Here is a 7,468-nt window from a genome sequence, read left to right as displayed (position 1 = left end):
TGCGCGCACGCGCAGTCGCCGCCGCTGACGCCCGCTCCGCGGACCACGCGATCTGATGCGGGGTTTTTTTCTGCCTTTACTGTCTGAGGATGTGTTTGCTTGCGCGAGGGCCCAGCTACGTGCAGGTACCTCCCAGCTTCGGTGCGAAGGAGGTATAGAGATGCTTGGTGAGAAGGGCAGGGGTGATCAAACTTGGGAGGGCGAAATTGAGAGAGAAAAAGAAAACAAATCTGTAAAAATGGGCCTATTTCGCTTCGAGCATTTTGCTGTCTACTTGGATCCTAGCCACATCCCTACCAGGTCGAGATTAATGTGAAAAACGAAGCTGAGCCGGTTTAAGCGATTTATCCAAACTCAGCTGTTAAGTGGCTGAGTCAGAATTTGAACCCAGGCCATATTGTCTTGCTTTCAGGGTTGATGCTCCCGGGCCAGAGGAGGCTTGTAGCCGGGCAGCTGAATGATTTGGAGGCATTAACGTGGTAGGGAAAGCATTCATTTATCAATCCATTTGTTCATCTAAATATTTAACTAAGCAGCTACTATGTGCCAGGCCCTGTGCTAAGTGCTAGGGATGGATATACATCCCTGAAGAAGCAAGTCCCTGCTCTTAACGCTTACATTCTAGTCGGAGACAGAGAGCAAGTACATAAATAGGAAAAAACATAATTACCATAGGATAAAGAGTAAACCAGGGAAGGGGCAGCAGGGGGTGGTTAGGAAGGGACTCCTAAGGTATCACTTTTAAGTAGAGACCTGAATGATGTGAAGGAGGTAGAGGATACTTTACAGGCCCTGGGGACATGTATTTGCAAATAAACAACTGCATGAAGCAGCTCCTCCTTTTACCATAAATGGTCTGAGAAGCCCTTATTTGGATGTGGAAACAGGCTGTGAGAAGTGAAGGGACTGCTTCAAGGTCACACAGCTAAACACTGTCAGAGGAAGGACCAGAACTTTCGGTACAGAAACAAGAAAGCGGAAAGCTCTTACCCAGCACATCCACTGTTCTGACATCAGTACTTCCTGAGCTTTTCTCAGCTCCATCCACCTTTCCTACTTAGAGTAGGCTGCCCTTGTCTCCCACTCAGATGGCCCCAGCAGCCTTCATTCTTGCCCCCATGGTCCATCATCCACATGGCAGCCAGAGTCTGCTCAAAAACCCTTCAGCTAAAACTTTCAGTGGCTCGCCCCTCCCTTGGGATAAGAATACAGACTTAACAAATTGACCATAGATTGAAAGGGGGCCTTAGTGTAATCTTGTCAGGGCAACAAGAAACCAAGACTCCAGAGCAAACCAGCGTGGATGACCACTCTACCCACAAGGCCCTGCACCTAGGGCCAGGACTAGGATGGGGCCAACGAGGTGTCTAAGGCGCCATATTTAAGGAGGCTTTCACTCTGAGGTCCCAGCTCTGCATTTGCATGACCCTGTGAGTGCCTTCCTAAAATTTGCAACTTCACTTCCCCTCTATATGGCACAGCCTGCACCTCAGACTTGCTGTACCTCTCCAGCTATACTGGCCCTTTTAAGGCGTCAGGAACGTGTCCTCGCTCTCCTCAGGACCTTTGTGCTGTTCTCACTCTTCTGTTTTCACGTTCAGCATCATCCTCTCAGGGAAGCTTTTCCTGATTTCTCCATCTGGGTCAAATTCAGCCATAATTGATTCTCAAAGTGCCATGTGTGTCTCCTTCCCAGCACTGACCACTCGCAATCATCTTGACATTGTTCTAGGTCTCACGTGATTCAAGTTTATCTTGAAAAGAACAATATATTTGTCCTGGCCTCAGGTAGCAAGTGGGAAGCATTTGGGCTCCTAAAGTGGACTCACCTTTGGAGTGAAATTTTCTGGGTTCAAGTCCTTCACTCACTTTCCTGTGTGACTTCAGGCAAGAAACTTGAACCTGGCATTAGTTTCTCCTTCGGAAAAGATGGATGGTAGTATCGACCTCATGGGGTTGCTATGAAAATAAAATGCTTTGATAAAACCCTTTGGCACAGAGGGAGGAGGGGACACTAGAAGAACTGACATTTACCAAGACATCATAGCCAGCTTTTAATTCTCAGAATTTGATGCGGCAGCTCCTAGGAATATCCCCATCTTAGAGATGAGAAACTGAGTCTTCAAAGTAACAGTGGGGATTAAAACACAAGCCTCTTATCCACAATGCTCATAAATGTTTACTTGCATAGATTCCTTGATACTCTTAGGGAATTTCTGGCAAGCCAAAATCCACATTAAAGCAAATTTCTATGCAAAGTGCCTCTCAGGAGGAACAGGTTAAGCAGGACTGCCCGGGGCATACTGGTTATTATAGTCCAGGGATGTCGCAGAGCCTGCTGGGAGTTGTAGTCCTCCCCTGGCTCTTGCTCTCTCTGAGAAGCTTCTCCCCCTCTTTGGAGGTCACAGCTAGTCAGTCCCCCAGTGCGAGATTCCTCTGGCGTGCCTGAGCACAGTCCCTGCTGGAGCAGGTAGCTTCAACTGATGTGGATAAGAGAGCCCTGGTTGACGGACTGTTAGGAAGATTAAAATGGTTAATAGAACTAAATTTAGAAAAAGGTTTGGCACAGAATGAGTGCTATATAAGTATTAGCTGCCATTAGTATTTAATCCTCAAAGACCCTTGCAAAGTAGCTATTATCTCCATTTGTCAGATGAAGAAACTTGAGGCTTAGAAGATTTATTTGGTTTTCCCAGGGTCACACAACAAGGAAGAGTAGAATCGGGTCTGGAATCCAGTTCTCTTTAACTCTGGAGCACCCGTTGTTTCCTCTGTGATGGGGCATATGCAGCACAGGAGGTTTTAAGCAAGACACGAGTGGGTTTGCATTTTTACAGATGCAGCCTGGCTGCCTGGAGGAGATTGAAATTGGGTGGCAGTAAGACTGGAGATGAGGAGTCCAAAGGGGAGGTGTGTTGGACATTATTGGCTCTCAGTCCAGTCGCCATGTCCTTCTGTGCTCACAGAAGCCTGGTTTTGTTTAGGAGGCTAGAAGGTCCAGTATCTAGGTGTGAATCCAAGCCCATCACGCTCGCTGCCATTTCCCTTTGCTGGTCCAGTGGCGTGCCTGTGACCTACTTCTTTCTGGCTAATGAGTTGTAGAGGGGGCGTGTTTGGAAAGTTTTCTTCCCTTGATAATAGATGAAGAGAAAGCCTTTTTTTTTTTGTCCTCCTTTCTCCTTTCTGTAATATGAGGTTGTGATGGTTGGAGCTGTGGCGATCATAATGAACCATGAGGCACAAACCTGAGGCCAAAAAGCCAACACATCAAAGAAGCCCACATGGAAAGATGGCAAGAGCTAGAACCTAGATGATGTAGTTGAGCTGCTGAACGAATCCTGGGGCTGCCTACCTACAGGCTTCTTAAGACGAGATAATAAGTGTCTTTATTACTTAAGCTGCTCCTAAAGGTAAGTTTATGTTGTTTACAGCCAAAAGTATATCTAAGAGATACAGGAAGCTGGCACAGTGCTCTAGTCAAGAGATATATATAGATGTGGATTGTTCCACAGCATTCATTCAAAAACAACTGTTCTCAGCAAGGTGGGAAAGCATCTGGGCAGTTTGGGAATCTCTGGGATGTGAAAGGCATGAATAGTTTGTTATAGTATATTCAAAATGTAAAAAATACAATATAATTTCAAAAACAATATTTTTTAGAGCAATACACACTTCTCAAACTCTGTGCAACACAAACCACTAGGAATCTTTTTTAAAATGCAGATTCTGGTTCTGTGTGGTGGGGGGTGCTCGGATTCTGCCTTTCTAACAAGCTTTTAGGACAGCGGTCCCCAGCCTTTTTGGCACCAGGGACCGGTGCTCATGTGAGAATCTAGTGCCTGATGATCTGAGGTGGAGCTGAGGCAGTGATACTAGTGCTAGGGAGCAGCTGCAATTACAGATGAAGCTTCGCTCACTTACCTGCCGCTCACCTCCTGCTGTGTGGCCCAGTTCCTAACAGGTCACGGACTAACACTGGTCCACGACCCATGGGTTAAGGACCCCTGTCCTAGGGGACACTAGTGCCAACCCACAGACGACACTTTGAGTAGCAAGGTTGTGGATAACATTATATAATTGTTTATATTTCCAATTTATAGTTAAAAAAACTCCAACTTCACGATATAGCTTTTATAATATAAATCAGGAGTCCTCAACCCCTGGGCCGCGGACTGGTACTGGTCTGTGGCCTGTTAGGAACTGGGCCGCACAGCAAGAAGTGAGTGGCGGGTAAGCCAGCGAAGCTTCATCTGTATCTGCAGCTGCTCCCAGCACTAGCATCACCGCCTCAGCTCCACCTCAGATCCTTAAGCATTAGAGTCTCATAGGAGCACTGGTCCCTGGTGCCAAAAAGGTTGGGGACCACGGATATAAACTATAGAAAGTAAATCTGATCAACTGTTGACAGGATGTGTCCCAGGCACCCAGAAGACAGAGACTGGAATACCTGGGGAGGTATCTGGTTGAGGATGTGTGACATTTCATGGCATATATATGGAGTTATGTCCCCTGGGGTATGTCTGAAATATAGCATTAAGATATTTTATTTCATGTTTGATGTAGTTGTTAAAATATACAACCAGAAAGGGGAGTGGTGGGTAGGGGATCATATACAATTCATTCGCTTACTCCTCTGTTGATGATGGACATCTGTGTTGTTTCCATTGGCTTCTTCCTATACAATTTATTTCCATAATGTCAGAATTCTGTATCATCTGTTAACTTTTGTGATCAGGGAAAAAGGAATAAAAATCAGGGGTTTGGAATTGGGGGAAAACAAAAAGGGCGAGTTTCCTTAATTTATAAAGAGCCCTTGCAGCTTAGGAAAAAAGATAACCCAAAAGAAAGATGATAATCATAGCAAACATTTATGGGGCACTTAGTATGTTCTAGGAACATAGTATTTTGCTTATATCAATTCATTTAATCTTCACAACTACCTATGAGGTAGGTATCATTTGTATCCCATCTTACAGATCAGGAAACTGAGACACAGAAGGGTTTAGTAACTTATCTAAGGTCACAAGCTTGTAAGTGGTAGAGCTGGGATTTGAACCCCAAGTTCTTATTCACCACTATCCTGCCTCCCCAGAAAAATAGGAAAAAGGCATGTACAGAGTAAGGAAATGCAGTAAGAAAATGGGATAAAATGCCGTATCTCATTCAACATATTATATTTCAGTGATTCTAAATTGCATTATTTACAAATATCTGCGAAATCATGATGCATCTTACAATGATATCTTAGATTCATTGAAATACAGTAAGAGAAATGCAAATTAAAACCACCTATCAGATTGGCAGAGAACAAAACACTTGATAACACACTGTGTTGGCAAGGGTGTGAGGAAACTGGCACTATTAAAAGCTGGAAGAGTTTAAATGGGCACAGTCTTGGCGGATGACAGTGTGGCATGAGCTATCAGAATGTAACACGCAAACACCCTGGACCCGCCCATTCCTCAGGATCGACCCTTTAGGTCTGTTGACCCTTATGAGCAAAGACTTTAGTTCTCCAATGCACATAACGGTGGTTTGTAGTCCCCAAGACTGAAAATGACCCAATATCCAGTGAGAGAGGAGTTAAAAAGGAAGGCCTACCCTGAAGTTGGAATGCTACACAGAGTAAGGAAGCATTGATGCAATAATATCTCTGAAATATAATGCAGAACTGTGTATATAATATTCTACCCTGTGAAAAGGGGGAACAGACAAGCCTCAATGCCTATATATGGGACTTGCAAGGGTCTTGTTGAAATGATTGCCTCTGGAGAGGGGAACCAAGGACTTGGGGGAACATGAGTGGGGAGCGATTTACTCTTCATTCTAGACCAGGAGTTGGTTAAGTTTTTTTTTTTTTTCTGTAAAGGGCCAAATAGTAAATATTTTAGGCTTTACAGGCCGTTTGATCTCTAGACTCTGCTGTTGTATTGAACAAGCAGCCATAGACGATATGTAAATGAGTGAGTGTGGTTGTGTGCCAATAAAACTTTGCAATTGATACTAAATTTGAATATCATGTGTTAGGAAATTTTTTTTTCCCCAACCATTTAAAAAAATGCTCATGGGGTGGTAGAAAAACAGCCTGGCCTGATTTGGCCTATGGGCTGCAGTCAGCTGACCTCTCTCAGTAGATCCTTTTGCATTGATACTTTACCATATGCATGCTTTACTTGTTTGAAATTTCAGGTTTATCAGAAGGGGGCAGGGTTAAATTTGGGGGCAGGTGCCCTGCCCAGACCCCTCTAAGACGTGAGCACAGAGGACAATACACCACATTCCAGGCTGAGCTGGAAGTCCCCGTCTGCCCTGCAGTGCCACCTGCCCCACTCCACCAGCAGATAGCAGCACAAATCCACCTAAAACCAGGCCATCCCAGCACCAGCTGGGAAGTCAAGGGCAGAAATCAACTTGTATACCTGTTTTATTCTGCACAGAGTATGTTTAAAAAATGGAGCCAGCATTTAAAAATCTGGGTTTCTGGCTCCTGTTTAATCAGGGGATGTGAGTAGCACCTGCCCTTTGGGGCCTGATGTCTCCAGGCATCCCAGCCTTCAGCGTCAACTGCTGTTTCTTATCCTTTTTTCTCATGTGGGACACATGTCTCACTGGCCACCTGCCTCCCCATCTCCCTCCCTCCATTGGGGCTGCAGGTGGGTGTTAAAGCACAATGGCTTGGGTCAGATCAGGGCTCGGATTCCAGGCCTGCCACCTACTAGCTGTGTGACCTTGGGCCTGTTACATGACTGCCGTGCCTCAGTTTCACCATCTGCAAGTGAGGCTAAGTGTAGTCCTCTCTGAGCTGCAGGGACCGCTTGATGAGACCCAAAGCACAGAGCTCTCTGCAGGTTGGCACCTGGTAAGTGCTCAGTAGATATTAACATTTCTCCCTGCCTCTCAGAAGCACGTTTGCAACACTCCCGTCTCGCAGATGACTTGCATATTCCCAGACCTGGTGTAAAACATACCTCCTGGTTTTGAAAAGTATTTTTCAAGCCTCTGGGATTCAGGAGCAGGGAGATGGTCTGAGTCTGAGGCCTAGGTCTGTTTTACTACCTTTGGGCAAGTCACTTCACCCCTCCGGCCTCAGGCTGGTTTTTGCTGGCTTAGGGGAACTAATACAGTTTGGTAGGGCCTGGAAAATCTTCCCAGCAGGTCTGGGAATGGGAAACCAACCCCTGCAGCCCAAGGCTGCTTACTTGGTCCCTCCAAAGAGTTTGGCTCCCTGCCCCATCCGCTGTAGACTGTTGATAACAGCTTGATTTTTCTTTTGGGAACCATTTCTCCCTCCTCTCATCCCGTGGCTTGGGAGGTGCTCATCCGGTGTCTGCAACTCCAGGTGGACATGTTTCAGCCCTGGTCAATCAGAACACTTTACCATTTTACTATCCCCACCAGTGACTGGTTTAGCGGTAGGCACGTGACCCAATCCAGGCCAATAAGAGCCTGCCCTGGGGCTTTTGATGCA

The 7,468-nt window shown here is 45.8% G+C and overlaps 1 long non-coding RNA gene across 1 annotated transcript; it reads left to right on the top strand.

Annotated features, from left to right (window-relative positions):
- Positions 1-40: 40 nt before the first annotated feature.
- LOC111743624 lies at positions 41-3,348 on the top strand. The gene is made up of 2 exons (XR_002781798.1): positions 41-2,910; positions 3,196-3,348. It is a non-coding gene; the product is annotated as an uncharacterized LOC111743624 (long non-coding RNA).
- The last annotated feature ends 4,120 nt before the right edge of the window (positions 3,349-7,468 follow it).

The sequence above is a fragment of the Pteropus vampyrus genome, unplaced genomic scaffold (genome assembly GCF_000151845.1).
Source record: "Pteropus vampyrus isolate Shadow unplaced genomic scaffold, Pvam_2.0 Scaffold117, whole genome shotgun sequence".
NCBI classification, from domain to species: Eukaryota; Metazoa; Chordata; class Mammalia; order Chiroptera; family Pteropodidae; genus Pteropus; species Pteropus vampyrus.
Note: the sequence above shows the minus strand (reverse complement) of the source record. Positions and strands in the feature narration are given on the sequence as shown.